This window comes from Scardinius erythrophthalmus (assembly GCF_964197995.2).
Source record: "Scardinius erythrophthalmus genome assembly, chromosome: 14".
Lineage (NCBI taxonomy): Eukaryota > Metazoa > Chordata > Actinopteri > Cypriniformes > Leuciscidae > Scardinius > Scardinius erythrophthalmus.
The window spans coordinates 9,396,455-9,410,061 of NC_138234.1; the positions used below are offsets into that span (position 1 = coordinate 9,396,455).

At 35.0% G+C, this 13,607-nt stretch overlaps 1 long non-coding RNA gene across 1 annotated transcript; it reads right to left on the reverse strand.

The window, feature by feature from the left end:
• Positions 1–5,642: 5,642 nt before the first annotated feature.
• LOC308701964 lies at positions 5,643–11,230 on the reverse strand. Its single transcript, XR_014031540.1, has 4 exons — positions 10,924–11,230; positions 8,175–8,567; positions 7,760–7,825; positions 5,643–7,564 (listed from the first exon to the last, which is right to left on the reverse strand). It is a non-coding gene; the product is annotated as an uncharacterized lncRNA (long non-coding RNA).
• Positions 11,231–13,607: the final 2,377 nt, after the last annotated feature.

Genomic DNA, 13,607 nt, shown 5'->3' on the forward strand with positions numbered 1-13,607 from the left:
CTTCTCGGAGAGCGGTGTATGGGATGAGTGCACTTAGCTTGCGCTAGCAATTAGCCTATTAAAAGAAATAATTTAGCTCCAGTCTGCGCAAACGTTTAATAACTGGCAGTTATCACAATAATCACAAGGAAGTTAACGAAAATAGTACACAGCATAATACACTTATGTAAAGCAAAACACAATATCTTACATTTACTTGAGTACTTAAGTACACTTTTTGAGTATCTGTACTTGAGTATTATTTTTTTCTGGAAACTTTTTACTTTAACTTGACTACATTTGGAAAAACAAATATCGTACTTTTTGCTCCACTACAATTCTGTCCTTGAGTAGAAAGTAACATCAGTCAGGGGATGATTCTGGTTGCATTTTGGTTGGAAATGAAAGTCAGGTTGACATCACAACCCTGCATCTGACTGACGTCAGAACCCGACGTTGGATATTGATTGAAAATAAAAGTCGGGTTGACGTCATAACCCGACTGATGTTGGTTTCTGACATCACCCCGATTTTCATTTTCAACCACAATACAACGTCTGTCCAACATTGGAGATCAACATCAATCTGACATTGGATTCTGACATAAACCCGATTTTCATTTTCAACGTTGGGTTTGGTTTTCTAAATGCGAATTTTGTCACTTTTTTGGAGCACACTAGCTTATAGATAACAGTAAGGCTAACATATTCATACTAGAAGCCAAAAAACTTTAAATAGGGCAATATTTGGGGGAACAGTCATTTGGGTGTCCGAAACCATTGTGGACGTTATTCAGTGCACTTATTCAATCTCAAATTCAATCCCACTACTGGAACTGTGTTCTAGAAATAAATTTGATATTGATATGAGGGTAGGTATGCAGGCATAGATTCAGAGGCATACAGTACTTTAAGTATTACATACAAACAATAATAAAACAATGCACTGACATTTACTTTTTACTTTTGATACTTTTCTGTACTTTTACTTAAGTAAAAATAGGTCTTTGCAACTTTTACTTGTAACAGAGTAATATTTGACCAGTAGTATCTATACTTCCACTCAAGTAAGGAAGTTGTGTACTTCGTCCACCTCTGATATCTTGTCTGGTGATGACTCCAAGCAATGGAGTTTGTAAATCCAAGCAATGTAAACATAGGAAATTACCAATCGCATGCTCGACACATACTAATAAGGTAAAGATATATATATATATATATATATATATATATATGAACTTACATATTGCATGAACGCATCTACACAGAACAAACCCAACAGCATAAACATGATTTACTGTCATCTTCTACCAGTGCGTCACTAATAACGGAACATGCGGTAAACAATAAACACTGTTCCCAGGACTGGCTTTCTGACAGGCAGGTTATAAGGATGCTGCAGCTGCACACATGCTTCATCATTTGGCAAAAAATACATTTACATTTTTGTTCCCTGGATTATATGCAAATTAATGCATAGTAGTATTTCTATCTCAACTATTTCTTCATTTAATAAATGCTTAACCCATTCAGACCCTGCGTCCATTACAATGGACATCACATGTCAACCCCCCTTTTTTTTACTTCTGGAGCATTTCACCTAGTTTAAAGCCTGCAGTTCATTAGATTGGACGCTTGTCATCCAATCAAATGGTAGTAAAGCTTTGCATGTAGTAATTATTGAAAAAAACACTACTTTGAAGAGAAGCATGTCAGCACTTCACTCCAAACACAGAAGCAAGCAACATTTTCTGTGGTTTTATTTACTTTTTTTGATATGTTTGCCAGTATTTCATAGTTTGTATGTAAAATAGAAAGATTGAACTTATTAATTAAAGTTAAAAATCGATTGTAGAATTTCACATTTTAAATCAGGATTTTTTCAAATGTGTCTGTCCATTAGAATGGACAGTGGGTTCAAAAGCCTGTTACTGAAATCACATTCCAGTAATTGAAGTCCAGTAATGCTGATTGAAATTTCTTATATAAAAATCTATATCACAGTACCGATACATTTTTTTTTTACTTTTTCATATGCAGAATATATAGTTCTTGAAGTGCTTGAACATATAGCTGATGGAAGTATCTCAGATGTTGACTTTATGTGGAGTGATGATGAGGAAGATGGAGATGTAAGAAAAATATCCGTATTTAAAACTTTATAAAGTAAAATGACTAGCTTCCGGCCTAACGAAACATAGGATTTGACATAAATCGAAAGCGTAACTTAAAAATGAATTATTTTTTCGTACACGAACGCATCGCTTCGCTTCAATAGGCCTTTATTAACCCCCAAGAGCCATGGAGCACTTTTATCATGGATGGATGCACTTTTATGGACTTTCAAAACAGAAACAACCATTCACTGCCATTATAAAGCTTGGAAGCCAGGACATTTTTTAATATAACTACAATTGTATTCGTCTGAAAGAAGAACGATGTCATATACACCTAGGATGGATTGAGGGTGAGAAAATCATGGGCCAATTTAAATTTTTGGGTGAACTATCCCTTTATGGGGATAGTACACCCAAAAATGATATTTGTCATCACCTACTCATCCTCATGTTGTTCCAAATCTGTATGAGTTTCTTTATTTTGCTGAACACAAAAGAAGATATTTTGAAGAATGTCGGTAACTAGACAGTTGACAGTATAGCCATTGATTTCCATATTTTTTCCTACTATAGCCTATATTTCCTAATAACTACATATTATATTATTGTGATATAATATTATCATTATTAGTAATTATTTTGAAAATTATAATAACATTTATCAGTAATTTCTCAATATAGATATTACAACACCGTATAATTAATTACAGCAAAAGCAGATCAAATTACAAAATACAGTACAAATACAGTAAAGTACTATTTGGTAGTTTACAGTACTGATCTTGTGTACTGTAAAGTGAATTACAGTACATTTACTGGAAATCAAAATACATGCATCATGCATGGCAACCGCGCTGCCAGTAGAAATACAAGAAAATCGCTAACAGAGAAATTGTTTCAAGGATGCACACAGTAAATTACTCTAACGTGAATTCGTTGATTGATTCCTAGGTTTATTTTGTTATGAATAAACAAATGTGCGATCTATAAAGCAAAAACCTACAAATAAAGTTGAAATGTTGTAATGTTCAAGTTTTTGATCTAAAAAAGAAAGATTCGCAAAGAAAATGACTCTAACATGACCATATTGATTGATTCTAAGATATTTAGTTTATTACAAACAATGTGCAATCTGTAAAACAAAAACCTCAAAATTAAAGTTGAAATGGTATACTGTTGAAAGGTTTTTGACCTTGAGAAAAAGCTTTAAGTATATACTAACAATTTTTATGTTTATTATTTAATTTTATGTTGGTACATTTTTGTGAAGTACACCTGTTTTGACGTGACGTCCATTGAAATGGACAAAAAAAAAATTACAATTAAAGCAAAACATTTTTTTTTATTTTTTTATTTGGTCTCATTTATAGAAGCCTCATGAGCTGGGAAAATGTACTTTTATATTTTTCAGAAACCTAAAACATAATTCAGGTCTGAACGGGTTAATAAAACACAGGATACATTTCAGTTATTTCATTATTGTATTACCTTAATAAATAATTTTTCTACAAATAGCTTGCAGTGCCATTTTAAAGAAACCAAACACATTATGAGATTTCTTATAAAAACCTCTTTACAGTGTTTTACTCTTACATAAAGGTTTCTTATTAAAACCTCTACAGTGTTTTCCATGTATAAAGGTTTCTTATAAAAACCTCTTTACAGTGTTCTTCTCTTACATAAAGGTTTCTTTTAAAAACATAAGCCTGTTTATATGAGGCATTAATAATAACAAAATCAATTGCATGTTTCACCCGACAATACCAAGAACAAAAAAACAGGCTGCAACTTAATTGAAGCACTGGTGCATGTTTCTGAATGGCTAAAAATGTCACATCTGCATCTTAACATTAACAAAACAGTCTGTATGTTCTTTTCTAAGAGGTCCACAAGTGTACAGCAGGCTGATGTTTTTATTGAAGGAGAAAAACTCATGGTTGTTTCCTCATGATTATTTTAGACTCTAATTTAACTTAGAGCACTAAGCTCTTTTAAACAGTTAAAAGTACTGTTTTGAACAGTTTCAGTGCGGCTTCAAAGGGCTTTAAACGATACCAGACGATGAATAAGGGTCTTATCTAGCGAAACGATCGGTCATTTCAAAAATAAATAAAAAAGGTTAAGTTTTATGAGCACAAATGTTCGCCTTGCTCTGTTCTGTGATGCGCGTTCGTGACGTCACGTAATACGCAATTACGTTGAAAAGGTCACGCTTGAAAAATTGAAGAAAATGTTCTTTTTGGCTTTTTAATATTAAAACACCCAGGATGCGCACACGAAATGGGCATTTTAAACGTTAAACTGACACAAATACATTTGAAAATGTGTATATGGTCCTCCTCCCACACATTTGTGAACACTCAAACTTGACCTTTTCAACGTAATTGCGTATTACGTGACGTCACGAACGCGCATCACAGAACAGAGCAAGGCGAACATTTGTGCTTATAAAACTTAAACTTTTTTATTTATTTTTGAAATGACCGATCGTTTCGCTAGATAAGACCCTTATTCATCGTCTGGTATCGTTTAAAGCCCTTTGAAGCCGCACTGAAACTGTCATTTGGACCTTGAACCGTTTGGGTCCCAATGGAATCCATAATATGTGAAAAAATCCTGGAATGTTTTCATCAAAAACCTTAATTTCTTTTCGACTGAAGAAAGAAAGACATGGACATCTTGGATGCCATGGGGGTGAGTAAATTATCAGCAAAAGTTTTTTTAAAAGTGAACTTCTCCTTTAAGAGTTAGCTGGTTGTATAGCTACAGTTGCTACACTGCAGTGAGGACAACACAAGTATAAACAATTTAAAAAAATGATGGAGAGAAATTAAATTTTGAAGTGAACTAATTGACTTTGCCACAAGCAGAGAATCTGAACCAAATATTTATTGTGCACAAGTTTTATGAACTAAATCACAAACCCATAACTAACCCTAAACAAAACACATACACACAATCACCCAGTGACTGAAAAATTGGGACTGAAAAATTGGAACAGAACAGAGGAATGAAGTTAAGGGTCATTTAAACATGAGGCTAAATTTCACAAAATGTTTTTTTTAGAAACTTAAATATGTTATACAGTATATTCAGTCCAATGGTAATAATGTTAACCCTCTGGGGGTCTAAGGTGTTTTTGGGGTCCTTGAGATGTTCTGACATGCCCTGACATTCGTGCTTTTTTTCAGTTGCTTATAAATAAGCATTCATATTGTCATTAGAAAGATATTTATTCTTGCAAGAATAGTTCCCCGTCCACCCACAGTCCAGCTACAGGCGGAGTGAGACATTTCAGAGGTGTTTTGCTGGCAGTTTTATAATGTTTCTCCTCAGAGCTATCTCTTACAGCCCCCCAAACAGAAGAAACCCCTGTGGCTCCTCTAACCCCTCCCCAGCCCGGGAATCTTCCCACCTCTGAAGCCTCACACACACCCTTCCAGCTGTATCAACATCATAAAAAGAAACTCAAAATACAGCCAAGTGAATGAATGGCATTCATTTTGTTAAATCAGTGATATATAAAACAAAGACAAGAGAATTTTTTCCATAACACTTGTAAATATATATTTTTATTTAAAAGGTTACAATTACAACAACAATTCAAGTGCAATCTTTCTTTGTAAAAACTAAAGTATACATTTTATCATACATATTTCAAAGTTTCAAAGGACACATTACTTTGAATATATAGCTTATACATCGGAAGAAACACTATAATAACATTATTTGACAAAACATACTATAATTAACATAAGAGCAGAAATTGGCAAACAAAAGCTTATTTGATGTGGCAGTCTATAGAAATTTATAATCTATCCAAAACTAGTCAAAGAAATGTTGTCTTTCATATCTCTGTAACATATGTCTATCGTTTTAAGGAATATAAATGATAATTTGCAATTTAATATGTTGCTTATACAAATACATTTTATTTCAACATATTTCAGTCGATTTTTACTCATCTCAGTATAGCAATATAGTTTTCTAAAAGCGGATCATTCATTCACACACAGAAGCGCGATTCACTTGTGAATGAAAAAACGTACTACAGTGTATCCGTTGCTCCTCGAAATACCAGCACTTCTGAGGTACATTTTCCATTATTATTCTTAGGATAGTATTATTCCTCACAGCGCTGCAAGACGGTGTAAACAAGTACGATGATTTGAATAAACTTGATGTGTTTTCTCGAGCTGACATGTGGGCGTTCACAGTTTGAATGAGCTGCCTGAGATCATTTGCGTTTGAATAGCACGCGTTCTCCGTGGGCGGGATCACAATAAAAATAATGAGCTGAGATGTGAACGACTGGCATCTCTCTCTTTTTGTACAGATTACATAAACAGAGAATATTTGATTTAGTTTTGAATTAGGTAATTTAAAAGTACACACTTGAATGTTTATAAAGATATATTGCTCATGCCTGGGTGAATAGTTCTCGCTGAGTTTTAAGTTTAGAGATGTGCTCCAAAAAAAAGTGCTCCAAGCCGTACAGGCAGAAAGCACACCCTGTTTATTTTCTTTATCTTACAAAAACACTTTTTTTTCACTTGTAAGTGGACACATAAAAAGTATACATTTAACAGTTTATTTTTTCATATTTCTTAAGTCTGTATGACCATAAATGACGGAGTATTTTAAGTTTAGCCTATTTTGCTGCTATGTGAAAAAAATCGAGCAAAGTGCGCCGGCGCGCCGGATCTACAGTTTAGGTCAGTACAGTATCATATTGTGTGTGTGTGTGTGTGTGTGTGTGTAGTGTATTTACTAGTTGTCATATCAATGTATTGAATAAAAATAGCATCAAAATTCATATAACACTTCAAGCTGTTGTATGGTTGTTTTTACATTTCAATTCCAATTTCTAGAGAAAAATAAAGAAAGAAAAGAAAACATACACCATTTAAACAAGACAACATATTTGTCCTAGATTTGTTGAATTACTGAGGGGGGAAAAATACTCTGAACCTCAAATGAATTTACACAAAACTGAGAAAGTTAGAACGTGTAAGGTTGTGCCCCACTGTCCCCTAGTTGCAAAACATATATTTTAAACATTTTTATTATCACAAACTTATTTTGTTTATGCTTTAACTGAATTCTCCCACCATCTAGCTTTTAAATTGAATCGCCAGGACTCATGGTCACATGACGATAAACAATAAAATTACTTCCATGACCATCACATGTACCCTTCACTAACAGACTTGTGGAAGGCCCCTTGAGATTCAGTTGTTCACTCAGAAATATCTGAGCGGAAAGTCCCGACTGACCAATCAGAATCAAGTATTCCGGAGAGCCAGGTAACACTTTTGCACAAAAAGTTTTCCTATAGTATCTGTATGTGATGCTTATCTTTTTTAGAGCTCCTGTGGCGATAGTAAGTCACACCAGCAGCTGAAGCTACAGACACCAGCAGAACAGCAGCAGATATTCCTGCAACAGCACCTGAAGATAGACCTGATCCTGGATCAGCAAAAGAGAAACAGACATTAGTGTGAGTGAATCTGACTGTGATTATAATATTCATTAGATATATTTAATAAAGATATATATATTCATTAGATAAAGTGAAGTTCCCCATAAGAACAGTGTTTTTATTAAATAAACTGTAATACATGTTATGCTAGATTTAGACTAGAAGTAGAGAGGAAAACATGCCTAAGTCAGCCGCATGCTTCTCCATATATGGTTCTTTATTGGTTTCATCTTGATCAGTCAGAGAAGCTGGAAAACACAAACCAATAAAAATAAAAAAAATACGAAAGAACACAAGAATTGAAGTTTTTGACAATCTTTTGATTCAGTGTTACAAAGACACATGGATGCAGGATTGTATGGATCACAGGATCACAGTATTGCATATTTAATTCAAAAATGACTTTTTGACAGTTAGACAGTTTGACAGTTTTTTAAATGAGTGATCAGAAATGCAGTTTATTAAATTTACAGCATGCCAATGAAATTTAATGATTATTATAATAGAAAATAGAAAAATAATTGAATTAAATAATATTTAATTCCTTCAACAAAAACAACAAAAATACTTAAGGGAAAATAACATTGAGTGACTCACCACTGACGACCACACTGAATGTTTTTATGGTGTCATCATGAGAGCTGCTGATTTTTTTGGTAATTTTTGAGCTGTCACACTTTCGGTTTCTGTTTAAGCTTTGCCTTTTGCCTGAACTTTCGCTTCTGATCAGCTCTGCTTCATAACGTCCAGCATGTTCAGATCTGATGTTTGTGATGGTCAGAGATCCGGTCTCATAGTCCACCTCCAGTCTGTCTCTGAATCTCCCGTCTTCTCCATCATATAAACAGCTCGTATTGTGATGTCCGTTGATCAGAGCTATGCGAGTGTCTTCAAAATACCACAGCATCTTGTCATGATGTTGTTTAGTAATATTAGTGTTTAGAGTAACAGAATCTCCCTCCATCACGGACACTTCATCACCAAACACACCTGGGGACACAAATAAACAATTATGTATGTGTGTGTACAAATTTCACATAGGCTACATAGACTAAAGATATCCTGAAATTGTCAAAATACCACACACAGGCAACAGGGATAGATCCAATAGCAGTATTTAATCAGGGGAATCCGTAAATCATAAACCAGTCCAGTCAAGGGTCAAAACCATAAAAGCAATCCAAGAAACAAGACGAAACAATAACGAAACAAGAAATACGAACGAACAAGAAACAATACACACGAAGTTTTGTGACATTAAACAAGGACTCCGTGACAAACACTGAAACAACCAGGGTATATATCCACAGATACTAATGAGGTGACGGGAAACAGCTGTGTGCAATGATACTATGAGTGACAGAACAGGATGATGGGAAATGTAGTAAGAGTGAATGACACCGTGGGGAAAGAGGACCTCTAGTGGTGACCCAGGGAAACACAAACCAGACACTGTGACAGAAATCAGATTTTGTAGCGACTAGCTAACTGTTCCCATAAAAAAAAAAAAAAATAGATAAATAAACATAACAAATAATTAATATCTAAATGCAAAAGGTTACGATTGAAGGTGGGTTAAGGGCTATGGGACAAAAAACAAATCATTAGCTTTGATTAAAAACTACAGAATTGAAAGTCTCCACTATAGCCCTATTCAGACGGGACTAGTTTAACATGGAGAGGTGGAGTGATGTAATTTTACCACAGGACGTCTGTAATAATAATGGCCATCAATTCGCATGGGATAAGAGATTTTAATAAAACTAACAGAAGTGGAAGGGGAAACTCGATTTACGCACCGCCGTCACTCCTGTCGTCGTGTATATTTCGTTGCTTCCTGATATCATCATCAAATATAGCCTAACCTATTTGTATAAAACAGTTATGTATTAAATACATTCAGATTGTATTATGTTGGTAATAGCACTTATCTAACGTTAAAATAAGTAGGCCTATCTTGCCTCTAAAAACTGATTGTGGAAATTACAGAATATTTCCGTAGCCTACATTAACAGCGGGTCTAATGGTGTGTTCAAGGCAACCTGTAACCCATTTTTTCCAACCTTATACCCGTGAAAGTGCACTGGAACGGCAGTCAAACCCGTGACTTCCCACCCGTGAACTCGTAGATCGATGTAGCCTACTCCCAGGTACAAGCTCTGAGGTCACAGCCCGGCACATAGCACATATAAATATTATTAATACTAATATAATATTAATGATAATAATACACAAACGATAATGTATTACAATGTTATGTGTCTGAAACAATAAGTATGTCGTGAAAGTGTATTGCCGCATCATGGAAATGTTAAGGTGACATAAACCTGAACTTAACAGCATTGATCATGCTTATAAAAAATAAAAAAGTCATATAGCCTAAATATGGTTTGTTTACATCTAGCTACCACAATTCCTTGTGCTCAGGTAGTTTGGCGTGACTGGCCTGGAACGCTACAAAGTCGTGTGTCGTGTGATTTACGTGCTCAAGAACCTGCCTGGAACGCAGCATTATGCCTGGTTCAGATTACACGATTTTGGCATGATTCGACAAGGAGCGTCGACGACGCAAGATTCGATCGTTTCATCTTGTTTGTGTCATAGTGGGCGACAACCTACAAACAAACAGAGTTTTTGCTTCTCGACATCACGATAAAAAGTCTAGCATGTTTAATTTTTTTTTCGGTCCTCCAGTATGGTTCCGTCAAGTGTGTGTGTGTGTGTGTGTGTGTGTGTGAGTGAGACGGCACGCGATGACTGGTCGTAACAGACTAAGTCATGTAGGCTAATCTAAACCAATCAATGGATTATAAGGGATTAGGCTACCTGAGGTAATTTTCCCAGACCTTTTTTCCTGAAGGTAGCCTAAAACTCGCCGTAATCTTTACTGACATTGTCCGTGATCACTGATGGGACTAAAATCATTGAGAAGCTCTGGTAGAATAACTAGGCTACTTTACCCAATCTCTCCATGTTAGTCCCGTCCGAATGGGCTTTTATTCAAGCCTCTGTTTGTTTGTTTTAGCTGTGTTGGAGAAATAACTACCAACCAATGATGCTTAAGAAATAAGATATTTGTAGGCCTATGTGTAATAAGAATAAAAAGATCGTATTGTGGTTTGTAGCCTATAGTAGTCACATGATTGACTTTCCCAGAACAGGAGACACGAAATAAATGCCGTCTAAAAAATGTATACCTGTTACAAGAAACATTGTCACCTTATATTCCTAAACTATAGGCTACAAAATTATTTAAACAGAGACCAACAAGATGCGATGTTAGAATATGATGTTAACTTAAACTAGAATGCGTTATAGGCTAACCATAAATTCAAAAACGTCTTACCATCAAGGAGCAAAAACAGAGAAAGCAGAAAACAGCGTCCCATTCTTTCATCAGTTGTGTTTGATTTACATAGCCAGTGTTGCTCCATTGATCTGTTCAATCTCTCTCTGCCTGATCCAGATGAAATAAAAATAATGTAAAGTCTTAGCCGGACATATAAAAAAACCGTATGCCTATTGGTTGGTTGCGAATGACAAACATTTAGGCTAAAGCATAACATCATTCAGCGTGATGGAAATCCCCAGGTTCCCCAGATAAAAATGAGGGTTAAACACCTACAAAAGGGTTTTTCCTATAAGCAGAAAATGAAAGTCACACGTGACGCAGTTGAACGCATAGTGAAACAGGGGCGGAGCCAGGGAATTTTTAATGCATGTGCTGAGGGGGTGCTAGATCATAGACAGGGGGAGCTGCTAGGCTATACTGTATATGTAATAAATTAGCTAAACTTGGCCACTAAATATTTAATATTCAGTTATTTTAGTGATCACAATTAAAGTTTTAATTTATTCAATTGAACAAGCGCAACATTCAGTATTCACTCAAATATTCTAAAAGACTTATTAATAATAATGTTATTTCAACAATATATCTCGTTATTACGACATAATGTGTGTGCGTGCAACAAGCAAGATGTGCATTTGTGAAATGGTGGATGAAATTGTTTTTTAAATTAAGGTACAATTTGTCCAAAACGAAATTCACTTTAAAGAAAGGCTTTCTACAAAACAAAGTTTAATGAAGTGGTCAAAATCATGTCTGACCCACTCCAGGTGTCTCAATATATTGCGCCTCTTACTCGTGCTGTTCACTTTTCATATTCAATATAGATGGAAAAAAATAACATTATAATATTTTAACAAATATGAAACTAAATGCGCTTTTTTTTAATGGCTAAAACAGTATATTAGGCTTATCAGACTGTCTATTTGTAAAGATTGCTGCACATTCATTTGATTCTGAATTTTGCACACACAAGTTGAAAGGCATTTGTTCAAATCAATTTCACGGATAATTGTGCATGCATTTATTAATAATTATGATACTAAAATCATAAAAAAGTAGGCTATGCTATGTACAAAAAATCTGATAAGCCCAGAATATGAACGCAACGTTTAATTACACGTTAAGCATTTTCCTCCCATAGAAAACCTTTCTAAGAATATTTAATGAGGCTTAATGCAGATCAGAATGTCCCCTTATGTCGAAATAACATATAATATGTCAAAATAACGAGACATTATGTTGAAATATCGACTTAATATCTCGAAATAACAATATAAGTTTTCTTTTTTGTTCTTCAAAATGCGGTTCAGGGCTTCCATAGAATACAGCCTGAATATAATTGCTTCCAGAAATTATTTTTGGGGGTGCTATCGGGGTGCTTTGGTCTTTCTTGGGGGTGCTGAAGGCAAGCTCCTGCTAGCTCCTCCCTAGCGCCGCCGATGCATGCGGATTAAGCAGAGAGCAGTCTGTTTTCTTTCATTTTGAATTGTTCTGTTTAAAAGTACACATTTCACGATTTCTATAGATATATTTCTCAGGTCTGTGAGGCAGGTAGGCTACGTTAAGTTTCGATTAATTTATGAGACGAGCACGTGCCGGCACCTCCCTATCGTGATATATTGTCTGTTATAGCCTACATTCCTCTTATTTATTAAATCCAGGTAATTGGTTGATGAAACATTGATTAAAATTAAGCTACAATTAATACAAAACGAAATTCACTTTAAAGAAAGGCTTTGTGCTTTCTGTTTGAGGTCTCTGTGAAAGTTTTAAAGCAGTCTTTTAGCACAAATAATCCGTTCCGTTCTGCTTGTGTTTGTGCAAACTGGCTGGTAAGTAATAAATGTGTTTTATATGTTTGTATATACTGATTTAGTTCATGCTTTAGTTTTTATACAGAGTAACACGGAGATGCATTATTTTCAGATATTTTAAAATTGAACAAAGCATTACTTATAAATTCTGGTTTGGACACTTTAATAGCTGAAATCAATGTACAGGACGACAGAATCACTGTATATGATGATGTTCTTGATGGGAGATTCAGAGACAGACTGAAGCTGGACGATCAAACTGGATCTCTGACCATCACAAACACCACAACTGAACATACTGGAGTTTATCAACTAGAGATAAAAGATCATGTGATCAAGAGTTTCAATCTCACTGTCTATGGTGAGTTAAATAATTTTTACACACTTATTTTTGACTTTCCTTTTCAGCCCATTGAATACTTTCATTTTGAGCAGTCTATTGTTTATGAATGGCATCACAAACTCTCTATATTAAAACAATGAAAAAAAAAACTGCCCTTTTATTCACTGATGTGATTTATTCTGGATATCATCATGTTCATTGGTGTGTTCAGTGTTGAATGTGTGTGATGCGACTCTCTCCTGGTACGCAGGAATCAGTGTATTGTCCAGCATCAGTGTGTGTGATCTCAGCATCAGTCTCTCTCTACCTCTGGAGGTGGAATATCAGGATAAAAACACCTACAGCTGTGTGCTGAACAATCCCATCAGCAACCAGACCACACATCTGGACATCAACACACTCTGTCACACATGTGCAGGTACCACAGCTCTGATGATATTATTCACTAATGTGTGGATTTTATTGAGACTTATAACTTAAGATGCCAGACATGACGAATGAGCTTCTGTCATCTCATGTTT